At 39.3% G+C, this 14168-nt stretch overlaps 1 protein-coding gene across 2 annotated transcripts in view; it reads right to left on the bottom strand.

Moving 5' to 3' along the window:
- NCK2 (NCK adaptor protein 2) overlaps window positions 1–14168 on the bottom strand; it is an 85233-nt gene that overhangs the window by 70294 nt on the left and 771 nt on the right. The window lies entirely within an intron of this gene.

The following is a 14168-nucleotide window of genomic DNA, read 5'->3' as shown; positions in this document are numbered from 1 at the left end:
CACTGGCTGAAATAACCAAGAGTCTCCACACTCGGTAAATTAGAGTGCGATTTTTAAAATAAATAAATAATTAGCAGAGTTGAGCTAAACACCTTTGCCAAAATGATCAAGTCCTGTGTTGAAGACAGAAAGCAACCAATTCATCCTTCTACTACAATTTCTACTTTCCAAGAACATCTTCTTTCCCCTGTTTGCAATTTATGGTGAAATGATCCTTTTTCTAAGAAAGAAAAGCAGCAAATGACACTCCATGACAGGAACAACTTTCCTGTTTTTTCCTTTCAAGGCTTGAATCACAGATCATGGCTATTTTCTAGATACAGAGAATCATTCAACTTTCTGCTGGCACACTTAGTTTTACCTTCCTTTCCTTTCTTCTCAGGTTGCCTACTGAAACCAAATTGCCTTAGAAGAAATTGCTTACCCCCAAGCATGGAAATTTATAAGAATAACTGTTGAAACAAACTGGTTTGGGGGTGGTACTTTGTTTTGAAACACACACAGAAATCAAGTAAAATCCAGAAAGGTAGAGCCTAGACTCTTTGAAGAACTCTCCCTGTGCATATGCCATAGCAAAATTTGTTTTGGAGACAGCATATGCATACAATTTATCCAGAACAGGGAGGTGACCAGAAAGAATGAAAGAAAGTGCAGGTGATTCTGTAATCAAAGCCTAAACCAGACCTCCTGCAAGGTTTCTACGTATCAAGAAGAAAAACAAAAGCATTTCCACCCTAACTGGGAGTACTTGCAAGCACCTAAAACAATTTCTGGCAGCAACAACCAAGATACTTAACACAGCACAGACACTGTTCCACCACACTAATCCACCATATTCATCCAAGAGCAGGATCCATTCTGCTGCTCCAGCTGATGAGTGCTTCAGCCATCCAGAGACACCACATATCTGCCATTCACATCTCCTAGTGATGACAGTGCATCTGCTCCTTGCTGCTAGAGGCAGTGGGCTTTGAGAAAGCCAGGGTTTTCTCCCTAGGCATAACAAGCAGTCACTGCCAGTCACTGGTGTTGTCATCTAGGGAAGCTATTCCTAGAAAAGGAAGAAAAATGTGTGGGCTGAGCTGGAAAGACAAGGTAGAAATTAAACCAAGTAGATGAGTCCTATGTAATAGAAGATGCGAAGAAAATCCTTATGTCTGCTAGGTTGACGAGTGGTGTTTCCCCTCTAGACACTAACTGGGCTTTTTAGGTATACTGAGCTTGTGGGTGGGATTGAAAAGCTGCTTTCAGGTGCTACAGGAAAATTTTACTGAGCCCAGCAGACAAAAGTATGCTAAACTTCCTGAACATTACAATACACATTGCAAGGCAGTAAACCAAAAATCCTAGAAATCTTGCACTTTACAAAACTTTTTCAGGTGTCATGGAAACATTCTGCTGCTGATGCCAGAACAATTCAAGAATCCAAGTCCACGTTTGACAGGTCCAGGCCTACTGCAAGGAAAGGACAATGCCATGTAGAAAGCCTAAACATCAGAATGACTTCAGTATGATATGTGGAGGTGTTCCTGGATAATACAGAAAAAATTTCTTCTTTGATTATTACAATAAAGCCAGTTTGAAATTCAACTTTTGCCATATTGTTAATTATAGGTCTAGAAAACAGAAAAGTTGTCAGCTACTGAAGTTGCACACACTCTACCATCCTCCCACAGCTACTACTACACTGTCAACAAGCAATTCTAGACAGATGTAAGTATCTAAAATAGCAACAGTCACATTGTCATAACTTAAGTGGTAAAGAGACAGAACTGATTCTCAACTGCACAGATACATCCTTTAATCACAGCTTTCTTTCTTCACGTGTGCTTTTCTTGCCCAAGTCCCAAACTCCCAAACCTATTCATAAGTGGCTTGAGTACCATAATTCAGTTGATTAAATATTTGGGTGAGTTAACCTGTGGCTCTCAACCAGAGCAGAGGACCAAACCAGAGCTCTTCAGGTAGTAATATATTCCTTAGTGATCTGTCATTAAAATTTTAACAATCCCTTAGCTGAAGAAAAGCCAAAAGATTTGATATGGGACATGAACCTATATTGAGTAAAAATGTAAAAGTTTACTTTTTCAACCCAAGGTTAGCAAACTATTACAACTTCAAGGTACATGCCAGTAAAGCTATCTTCCTTGCTTACTTACAGATGTAGCCTGTAAGGATTTCTATGCACTTTTTCAAGGTCTTCCTGAATATATTAATTTTCTACTTAAAGATCTTCCTGCATTCCGAGACAATTCGTATTATTTTGCTTTGATGCTTTTTCCCTTGGATGTTTTCCAGATGAAGCTCTAAATTGAAGTTCAGCAGAAAAACGATCAGAGAACTACATTTCAATACCAGAAGCACTGAAAACGTGGCCTTCATTGTATTAAACACATTGCTGGAAGCTACATATGAAAATATATTACCCACCTCAGAAAACTCCTCATTGTTATAATTTGGTCATTTCACACACCAGTGATCAATCTCAGCTGAGCACATTCTATAAGTCCGTGCATAATGATAAAAAATTAGACATACCAGAGAAAAATTAAAGCTCTTTCTTCATGAACAAGTTTATTCACCTAGTGATTTTATGTAAAAATCACTTTTCTATTGCTTTTTGGTATGAAGCTGAAGATATATAAATTGTTGCTTACAAGGTTCAATGACTCAGCAACCTGCATTATGTCCACTTTGCAGCAAAAGCTTCTAGGCTCAAAGAATCAACTTTAAAAAATAACTCAGAAGCATCCCCAAATGAAACTTTCTTCTTTTAAAAAGCTACATGCACATTCTACATTACTAGTTGTGAATCATGCATTCCTTCTCTAACTCTCCTTAAACTCAGGATTCCTATTTCCAACTCACTTTCCTGTACCTAACCTTAGAAATGTAAGAGATTCAGATTGGTGTAGCATATAAAAGCCTCAGAATCAGGGGCTGTCACAAAGTGCATTACAGCACATCCACAAGCTGAAAGCCCCAGCCTACATTTCAGTACCAAAGAACAGGGATTTTTCAAAACAGCAACACTCTGGAGAAATAGAACTAAAAGAAAATATCCAGCTAGCAAAAACCAGAAAAATCTAAGGAAGATTGCTTCTGCTGTTCCCACAGCTCTCTGGTACACTGAGATATAACACTGGACCTCAGCAAACACTTCTCACTATGGCAGCTCTCCCTCTCCCATAATAAAGAGCAGAGAAATAGAAAGAAGGATACTGCACAGAGAAATAAAGTACAGTCTTAATTTTATACAACTCATTTTCGTCTAAAGCCACATTTGGTCCAATCTGGACCACAGTGATGTTCATAAACTCAGTTCAGAGTTAACAAATCACCTCCAAATATCACTTTGCAGGCATACACATCTGTAGGCAGGAAATAAAAACATGATATTCAACAGAATAACCTGTAAGGCACCACGTATTTACTCCCAACATGAGCAAATAAAGCAGGCAGGCCACATAATTTCTGTGGCTGGTGTGCAACTATATGCTTAGAAATAGTAAGCCAACAAACAAGAACAAAAATATCTTCATCCAAATCCTATTCAAGGCTGTTAGTTTAATGGAAAGACTCTTTAGGCATGAATAAATGAGTAATAGCATCCACATTAACTTTTTTAAACAGCAGACCTGTATGCAAGGGGCTGTGTAACACAGCAGCTGGATGCCATTCAGATACCTGACAGCCTCTAAATCACTTGGAAAAATTTAATCAGAAAGATGTGCATTATCTAAGGCAATGACCACTGCCCCCCTGGTACTGCAAAGGGAGAGGAAGGGAGATGGTAGGGAGAAGATGGACTCGGATGCTATGGAAGAAGGATTAGAGCAGAGGGCTGCATGACTTAAGACAAGGCATGATGATCGCTCTCACAGCAGCTGCAGGAACATGCAGACTTCTCCACAGGGTTACTACACACCCAGCATTCATTCCAGTCTTCTGTAAACTTACAATATTTTAAGACAACTGCGCTGAAAACCATACAAAAACAACATAAAACACTCCAACTTTTTTCAGTGAAAATGCTTTTTTTTTAGTTAGTGGAAGACATTTATTGACTGAAACACATGGGAGCACATCCCAATACAGCAATGCAGTGTCTGAACATAGTCATGGAAGAGGGTTTAAAACAACTAGATAGAAATGCTGTATGTGAGGGTTAAAAAATTAATAATCTGTCCTTTCAGACACCTTTATTTTTGAACAGTGGTTTTAACTGCAATGTTTCGGTCAAATCTAGCTCACTTTATTCCTGAATTAGGGTAATCATGCCAGAGAGGATACCAGGTTTTTCTTTTAGTTTTACCTAATTATTTTTTTAATTGTTGAAATATTTCTGCCACATGAATGAATTACAGGCAACCCAAAAACCTACCCACTCACAACTAAGTCAATTCCCAACTCTATGTATAAAACACTGCAAAAGGGAAAAGGAGGACAGAAGGTGATAATGGTCTGTTTAGATAACACAAGAATTAAGGCATTCACCAATTAAATTCAAGATTTTCTAGGATGAAGATCAAATATTTACAACTGCTATAAAATAAATTGGCATTTCCTTAAGAAAATCTAAAGGTGCATCAGCACAACCACTGAAACTATGAATTATATTGATATTAGAGGTTTAGAAACTTACAGGTTGAAACTTCTGAGGCTTTGTTTTTTGACTGTTGTTGGGGTTTTTTGGGGGGGGTGGGTTAGTTGGGCTTTTCTTATCCTTAGTAGACACCACCATTTTAGAATCACTGTGAGCAATTGAACCAACTCATGGAAAATCCATCTGTTTAACACCAGGCATGGCATCATGCAAGCTGGGAGGAGCCCTTATGTTCAAAAAGCCAGTCCCTGGAAACCAGGGACAAGAGGCAAGAGCTGAGGACTGCTGGCAGGCAGAAGGAGGTCACAGATCTCAGCTGTGACCCCAGGTCAGTATGCTAAACTTCTGTGGACACCCCAGGTCACCAGCAGGCAGGATGGCAGGGCCCAAGGGTTGGGGCTTGAAAGGCAACACCTGAATGCTTCTGCCCCAACCTGGCTGGGCTGAAAGGTGACCTGTGGAGACGACTGAAGCTGTTAGACACTGCATTTTATTTTCCTGGGTTTTGAGCTGCTTGAAGTTTTCAAGCTCTTCCCTGCATGTTTTACCAGCTCTTCCCTAAGGTGGCTTCAAAGCAATGGGAGGGGACACACACCTCACTCCTCATCTTTAGCAGCTTCTTTGACATTCAGGTCATGTACTGAAAAACTACTTCTGAACTGCAAAATACAGCCCAAAATTAGCAATGCCAAGCAGTGTTATCTACACAATGAACAAGAAAAAGGATTTATGATCACAAGTTAGTTAATTATTATCTTGGTGATCCAAGGTTTAGATACATATATACTCCTCCTAGGATTTCTTGTAAATGAAATTATTTATGACACAGCAACAGGTGCTCTACCTCAACCATCAGAAAAATTATCTTCTCTCTAGTGTAACTCCACCTTGACTCACCTGTATTCATAATGTGCTGACATCAGCCTCAGGATTGCCATCTTTGAAGAATGAAACATTTAAAATTTTACTATCTGCTTAGCAAGCACAGTATTACCTACTGCATACCAAGCTGCTTCTAATGCAATGTACATTTAGGAATGGTATGTATGCCATTTCTGCATAAGAGTAAAGTTCATTAATTCAGTTATGAACAGTATCTTCTTTTAACCACAAATATCCCACTCATATTATCTCAAAGGAATCCAAATGACCAACTACTTAACTGCTAAAATTATCCATCCAGAAAGAAGAAAAAACAAAATCAAAGAACAGAGCAGATAATCACAAAGACAATCTGAAAAGACTTTTATCATAGAACACTGAAACTACGTCGAGCTGCACCATTAAACAATGCATCATAGTTAAAACACAGGGGGAAAGAATTTTAAGAAACATTTATTCCAATGATCTGCACTAAGATACTTCAAACCTCAATTCCTTCCAAGCAGACACTATAAACCTCAATGCATCTAAGGGCTTTTTTTGCATCCCATTTTAATTCTTCCTTTTTTTTTCTGCTTTCATGAAGACTGATTCTCTCTTTTAAGTTCTAGGTTTGCATATTTTAAAATTAAACACCAAACTAAATCGTTCCTTGTTCTCCCCATGACAATCTAACTTCCTTTTTCCAGCAACTTAAGCAAGGCATTATGTCAAGCACTCCCTGATCCACTCCTGTTCTTAAACATCTCAGTATTATCCATCATTCATTAATCTACTCGCAGTCCCACTGACCTTATAATAGCACACAACATACACACTGCAGGCAAAAGTTCAACACATAATTTAACATACATGTTGTGACAAGTGAAAGAATGTGTTACTAAAAGAGTTGATCTGCAATGTAATTATGGCTCTTGCCTTGGAAAAGATGAGCTTGCAGCCCAGCTTTATGCTTTGTAAATAAGAGACACTCATTCCAATGGGACCACTGCAGGTACTAAGCACACGCTTGCAATTTGAGAGCGCCACAGCAGGAAGAGTTGGGATATAAAACAAACAACAAGCATTTTGGCAAAACCAAGATGTTGAATCTTCCTGACATTTCAGAGAGGAGAAAGGAATATCTGAACCAAATAAACACTGAGGATCTCCTGTCAGCAAAACCAGGAAAGTTCCTAAAGGAATACAACCATCAGTATTACAAGACAGAGCTAAGGGCACAGACACACATTGTAGCAATAACAACCTTACAGAGACTAATAATAGTTTTCTGTCTTAGAGGGTCTACAACATTTCAGTTCATTATGATTCCCCATGCATCTCTTAAGAGCCTCAGAGCTCTTAATAAATGATGTGTCCTATTTTGATACTTGTGCTAAACATGGGTAATAATAAAGCTTGTGTTAAAACCCAATGCAATCCACACAGTCCTTACTGAGATATCTGATTAAATTTGTAATATTCATGAACTAGAATTCTAATATGGAATGCTCAAAATTATTAAAGTCTTCTGATGTGATGGAACATAAGTCATTCAGTGTCAAGTGGAAGGCAGATCTTTTATTATAGCATTAATTATTTGGGATATTAGCATTAATTTCTTCTCTATTTGAATTAAATGGAATTCAAAACAGTGTGAATTTATGAACAGTCCACTAAATAATTATTTCCATATTACCTCTGCAGCACTAGCAGAAAGACTGCCTACAGACCTGAAAATGTAAAAGGAGATTGATCACAGGTTTTCCTTTAAATTTTTTTTCAGGAAGAAGAAAAGGTGAACCTCAATATGTTTACACTCTAAATGACTTGCACTCTTTTTTGCTGTCAAAGTATGTCTTTGTACATAAAAATGCCATTCTGATATTTTTTGTATTCAACATGCAATGATTAAAGGAAAATATATTTAGGCAAGATATGTCAAAACCAATTTCTTTTACAACTGGAACAAAACCAGTCTTAATTAAAACCACAAAGCTGAAAAAATAACAGGGACTTTTAAAAGATTTCAGTGCTTGTTGGGCAAAAAGCTATGTCTTAACTTACATTTTTGAAGTTACTACATCCACAAGATATCAGGGAGTTGTGGTAGGAGGGACAGGATACAAACATGACACCTTTTTCCAGCATCTAAATGATACCAATTTTAACTCGCTTGAGTTAGAGGTAAAGCCAGAGTACTGCAAACAAAAATAATTCACAATTCTAAATAAATACAACACCACTCATGTAAAACTGCTTTATGCAGATCATCTGAGTTTGCAGAGTGCTAAATACTGAAGGACTGTAACCCAACACAACATTCCCATACTAAACACAGAAAAATTGGTATTTGCAGGGGTTTTTTATCCCAGTTTACAAAACTTCTGCAGTCTGGTTAAACCAAAACCAGCTGTCCTACTGAAACTGCAAGTTTACAAATAACCAACAGCCAAGGCTAAAAATAAGCCAAACAAATAATCTGTGCCACTGCCCTTGTTTGCAGCCCATCTGTGCAGGTGTCAGCTCCTGTCCCTGCCCTCCACAGCAGAACTAACACCAAGAGTTTGTACCATCACTGGTTGATAGTAATCCAAAATGAAAAAAATCAATCAATCAATCAGGAGCTCACTTTCATCCCCCAAAAATATTCAACTTTTGTCCTTCTCTTTGTTTTTTTTTAAAAGTTCTTACTAAATACACTGAAAGCATCTGAAACATACATATCTTTGAAGTGACTGGAAGTCCAACTACCTTTTTTTCTTCTGCTAATCTAGCAAACTAACTTTCAACCTAAAATTACCAATTAATTTTTCAACAAACACTAAACCTATTCAAAACAAAACTAACAAAACAAACAAAGGGCACTTATTTTTTCCACCTGAACTCAAAATCTAAAAAAAGCCTACAGTGAGTTTTGCTAAGCCAGGTGGCAGTGTGTACTTGCAGCAGCCCAAGCCTCCTGTGGTGGAATCCAGAATCCTTGACATGTCATCATTCACGATGTGTCAAATTTGATAACACTCTGTGTGTGTCTGGAGGGACACAATCCATACTGGAAAATGAACGTGTGATTTGCTTTCATGACAGCTATCAAAATTCAGCCCAAGAACACATCATACAGCCACACATCTCTCCTTCCGCATTAAAAGGCTGAAAAATCCTTTCCCTGTCAGCATCATAGAACTGTATCATAGAATGGTTTGGGTTGGAAGGGATCATCTACTTCCAACTTCCCTGCCATGGGCAGGGACACCTCCCACTAGCCCAGGTTGCTCACAGCCCCATCCAACCTGACCTTGAACACTTCCAGGAAGGGAGCAGCCAAAACATCCTGGACAACCTGTGCCAATGTCTCACCACCCTCACACTACAGAATTTCTTCCTGATGTCTAACCTAAATCTACCCTCTTCCAGTTTAAGGCCATTACACCCTGTCCTATCACTACACACCCTTATAAAAAGTCCCTTCCCAGCTTTCCTGTAGGCCCTTCAGGTACTAGAAGGCTGCTTTAAGATCTCCCCAGAGCCTCCTCTTCTCCACGACAAACCACCCCAACTCCCTCAGCCTCTCCTCATTATTATGATATAAACTAAAAAGCCAACTCCCTTGGAACACCAGTGGCCCAGAATGGCACTGGGAGAGAGCCAAATCCAATACACAATGGATGTGGGAGAAAACAAGTGTGATGAATACACTGCTGCTGTAAGAACAGGAAGGAAAAACCTTGCAGCCATACTATGCTGAGGATGTTCCTCTTGCAGTAAAACACAGAGGTCAGTCCAATCAATGCTTGGAACTCCTCTCCTCTGGTATCAGTGCCAGGATTTGCTAACAGAAGGCTTAATTTAATGCTGTTCCTTGAAACATTTTATGAGTCCAGAATGCCCTACAGAAATTCAGAGTAATACAACAATTTAACTTTCCATATTCAGAGTAAGTTGTAGCATGATTTAGTTACTCTTCTCTCCTAAACTTGTGAAGGGACTATTCATGAACTTCTTTATTTTACTGTGAAAACATAATTGCTATACAGAAAGGATTATTTCGGCCAAATTAAATTTGACAGGAAGGATGAGATAGAAAACACCAACATGTTTGATTTAATGAACACCACTATTACTTTCTAAGCCTTCCCACCCTGCAAGGATCTATTCTAATCTTGAAGAAAAAAGTTCTAAAACAGTGTTTAATAACTTTTTTAAACTAATATAAATAAGGACAATATAGTTAAATCAAGGAGAAACAGACTGTTTTTTTTAAACAGCTTACTATCATTTAAACAAAAACTTTTTTTTTAAATGCTGCACTGCTCTCAGAAGCCAGAATCCCACCCCAGCACCAGCAGAACACACCTGCTTTTCATAACCCTCCTCCCATTCTCCTACAGGGTCTGACAGCTCCTCAGTATTTGCATGGAGCTGATCCAGTGAAACCTGTAGGGAAAGGCCGAGAGACAACACTCAGCTAAAAGCAGCTTCTCACATTCTAAGAGGATGTGACCCAGTTCATCTGCGTCAGGAAAAGCATCCACAGCCTCTCATTAAACTTTGTTATCCGCATCCACACCCCTGTCACTTCTCCTTAGAAAGCCCCCTCCACTCCAAATACTTTCTCTGATCATTTCTAGAACTCACAAATTTTAAATGGCTCAGAAAGCTAAAATCTGCCTTTTTACCTAAGAAGTAATAATCTGATGGCCTGCTCATTTATTTTTAAATTATCAATCCATTTTGACTAAGCAGTCCAGCCCTGGCACAGCAAGCACCATCCACACTGCTTCCAAGGACCATGCATCTAACCCCTGCTTGAAGCAACAGAGGAAAAAAGCACCCTACATATAAAAAGAGCACAATCCACTGAAAAACAATGACAATGAGTTACCATCTAGCTATACTTTCTTTCTTTTAATTAAAAAAATCCCTGGGAAACAAAGGTTATATTTGATTTGATTTTAAAAGAAATAAGGGGAAAAAAGAACAAAACAGGTTGTCTGAGAAGGTTACTACCTGATTTTGTAAACATCCCAAATATACCAGTTAAGTCAAATAAAAAGTTTCAGCTATAGTCTGTCTGAAACTATAGCTATAGTTTCAGCTATATATCATATACATAGTGATATATGTCACTACTTGGTTTTGCACCTGTTTTGCACAGTTGTGTGTACTCTGCAGACAGTAACTTAGATGAATGCAGGAAAACCAGATCAAGTTTCTTCAGCACAGATTAAAACCACACCTGCACTACATTTTATTTTGTATCTGCATTCTATCACGACTGTGAGAGAAGCAAAATTTCTGAGTTCGGGTATCTACCAAGAGTACCAGCATTCCACCCCACTGTCTGCTTCACTGAATAATCAGTATGTTACACGTCACCATATTAATAGTTGATAATGAGATTGGAACCAAAACCAGCACAACAAATCAATGGAGGGAAAAAGCCTCTAAGGCACAAAGTTAGTTTATATAGCTTTGAACAAATACTGCCTATACCTCCACACCAGAGCTTCCACTGTAACAGATATTTTTCTCAGTCCAAGTATTTCTAAAACTTCACTGGCATCAGGTTATTGTATATACCCGCATAATGTAAAATGTAACGGGTTGCGATTCTCTAATCAAGATTTATTCCTCTGCACCTGAATTCTTAGAATTTACAGTACTCTATTAAAGCTTACAAACATACACTGCCAGGCTACCTCACTGCACACAGTTATTTATGCTGAGTTTAAAAAATGAACTCACTTCATTAATGGTGAGAAACAAATCAATTTGTTGTGTCACATATACTTAACGCAATACAAAAATATGTATTTCATATTTCAGTGCAATTCAAATTTACTCATTTCATTAGCACTTATCAAACAATTAAGTATCCTTATGACGGGGGAAAAAAGATTACTCCAAGAAAAAAGAAGCAACAATTGAAGAATTACTTTACCCAGCAGTAAACAGAACAACAGCTTAATTGGGCAGGACGACAATATTATTATGAGGAAACTAATAAGCCTAATTGAATCTTCAAGAAAAATTTAAATGGAAGTACCCGAAACAGAAATCAGCTTAGTATTCCTGGCCTGACATTCATAAATTTGCAGAGTAAAACAAGCAGAAAAGTGATTTTTCCAAAGATGAAAGTCACCAGGATTTTCTGTACTATCTTCTTCAGAAGACTGGGCAATGGTTCGTGGGTTAAATGAATAGTGCAGGCCTCACTTCTGTGCATTAGGAGAAAGAAACAATGCTATTTCCCACATTACAAATACCATCCCAATGCTCTCTGAAGGTCTTCCACTCCAGGAACTAATAAGGATACTTGACTTTCACCCTGAGGAAACTACTGTTCTACAACATTTCTGTATACCTAGTAAATAAAAGGATAAAGCATATTGCCCTTAAGTTTATTATTTCACCAGAAGTAGAAAGAAGCTTTCCTGCAAAGTGCCTCAACTCTCAGCACACCAGATGACCTACTTCAGAGAAGCAGGGCATCCAGCACCTTACTCTGGGTCTGACTAACCAAACTAACCAAAACACGGCACCATATAGTTTCACGGTTTTCAGCTATGTGAAAACTCCTTCAAACATCCCGATTAAAACTCCACCAGCAACCCCCTTCCTCAAAACACAGAGCAGGAGGGAAATACCCACAGCTTAGAAGTCAGTGGTCCCTCGATGCAAACAGGAAATATTTCCTAAAACTTATGCTCAGGCTTCAAGGATGCCTTGGTTTCGATTTTAAACCTGCAGCAAGTAAATTGATACCGCACCTGTCTCCATGAGTCCAAAAGCAGCTTTTATGCTCAAGGAACATAAAAAATCAGGTAATCTGGGTAGGTTTTGCTGCTGCTCAAGCAGACTACCAGCAAACAAAGCTATCTGGACATCACTTTTTGACTTGCTACTGTTAATAGTTTTTACTGAGGAAAGGCAGGAGCACCGCAAAGGAGTAACGTACCAACAGCAACACAAGGTACAAAAAACAAAGGCTGGAAAAGAAGGAGACACCACTGACCTTGTTCCTCTTCTTCAGCTGATAGTGGAGGCAAGGCAACACATAAGAGAGTAAATACCTTTCCTTACACTCCCACACAGCTGGCCAGGAAACTACTGAAGAGAAGAAGTGGATTAAGTTCCCTTTCCACTGTGTTAACAAGCCAAAAACTGAAGTTTTCAATTTATCAGATAATCTGTAGCAAGGGTGTAATAAAAAGGATCATCCAGACAATCAAGGACTAACTCTGCTGTTGGATTTGGAGAAATGTAGCAAAAAATATATAATTTGGGTATCATTATACCATGACAACAATCTGAAATGCCATCTGGTATAAATAAAAGGCCAATACAAGAGCTAACGTTGCAATGACAGAACAACAGCAATGAGAGCTAACATCATGAGTCTGTATCTGTAACATTGCCTATATAAAAATATTTGCTAGTTACAATCTTGATCTTCGTGGTACACTTGCCTTCTACTTCTACATTTATTTACTGTTCCCAAAGGTGACATCTGCCAAAGTCTGATGGAGCAAGTCAGTTATGAAGACAAAGCTATCTACTTAACTGCTTAAACTGACTTCAGTCAGACAGAAGATTTCTATTTCAGACTTGTGAAATCAGCATTATAACCCTAAAAATGAAAACACAATGCCATTAATATGATCTACAATGGTGCTGACTGCTTCAGTATTCCTAAAAAGCAGGGGCAAAACAAGTACTTTCAAACAGAAATTCTTCTTAGGCGTCCTACCCAGTGAGCCCTTTCAAATTCCTCCATATTAAGTTACCAGCTCAAACTCCCTGATGATACAAACCACGCATGGTTAGGCCATGAAAATTTGTTTTCACAAAGGCCACTACCATGTTTCATCAAAGGGAAGTCTAATTCTCCTACGCTGAGTCGTTACAACAGGAGCAGTATCCTCCTCAGAGACAAATCCTCCTCAGGAACAAATGTTGCTTCACAGCAAGGGGAAGAAGACGCGCGGTTCGGCTAGAGAACATTTTAAAATCCTGCCGAGGGTTCAGCCAGCATTCAAGTTTTAAAGTAACAAAAGAACAAGGCAGTTCTGAGTTAAACGCGTCAAGTAATTCACGGTGTAACCCGGAGACATGCAGAGAGCCACATGCACTGTGAGGAAACCAGCCGTGGGAGATGTTAAGGTAGGAACCGGAGTGGAGCGGCACTCAAGATTAGGCAGTCGCAGGTCAGACCTGAATTACGAACCAGAATCCCGATCTGACAACTTTATCTGAAGCGGACCACGGTGCCCAGCCTGCCAGCAAGGGGTATCTGCAAGCGTGGGCACCTTTTTTAATTAAAAACGGGATGAAAAGACTTACTAACTGAAGTAATTTTCCTCCCAAAACACCCAGGGATGCGCTTCACTGAGCAGTCTGTGCACGAGGTGTAATTTTATCTTTTTTAATTAATATTTTTAGCTTTACGTCCTTTACCTACACTGGCGCCGACCGGGGGCATCGTGCCCCGCGCTTCCCAAGAAACCCCCGTGGCTTCAGCTCTCATCGAGCCGAAAGCCAGGAATGTAAAGCAAAGAAGCAAAGAGCCAAGGAGGATGGAAGGGGGGGTGGGGAGGCGGATGCCGTGCCCCCGGCTGCAGCCCGCCGCTCCCGCCTGGGAAACTTTCCGGCTGCGGCGCGCTTGGGCCGGGAGGTTCTGCCCGCCCACCCCTCTCCC

This window comes from Calypte anna, chromosome 1 (genome assembly GCF_003957555.1).
Source record: "Calypte anna isolate BGI_N300 chromosome 1, bCalAnn1_v1.p, whole genome shotgun sequence".
NCBI classification, from domain to species: Eukaryota; Metazoa; Chordata; class Aves; order Apodiformes; family Trochilidae; genus Calypte; species Calypte anna.
The sequence above is the reverse complement of the archived record's forward strand: the minus strand, read 5'-3'. Positions and strand labels throughout refer to the sequence as shown.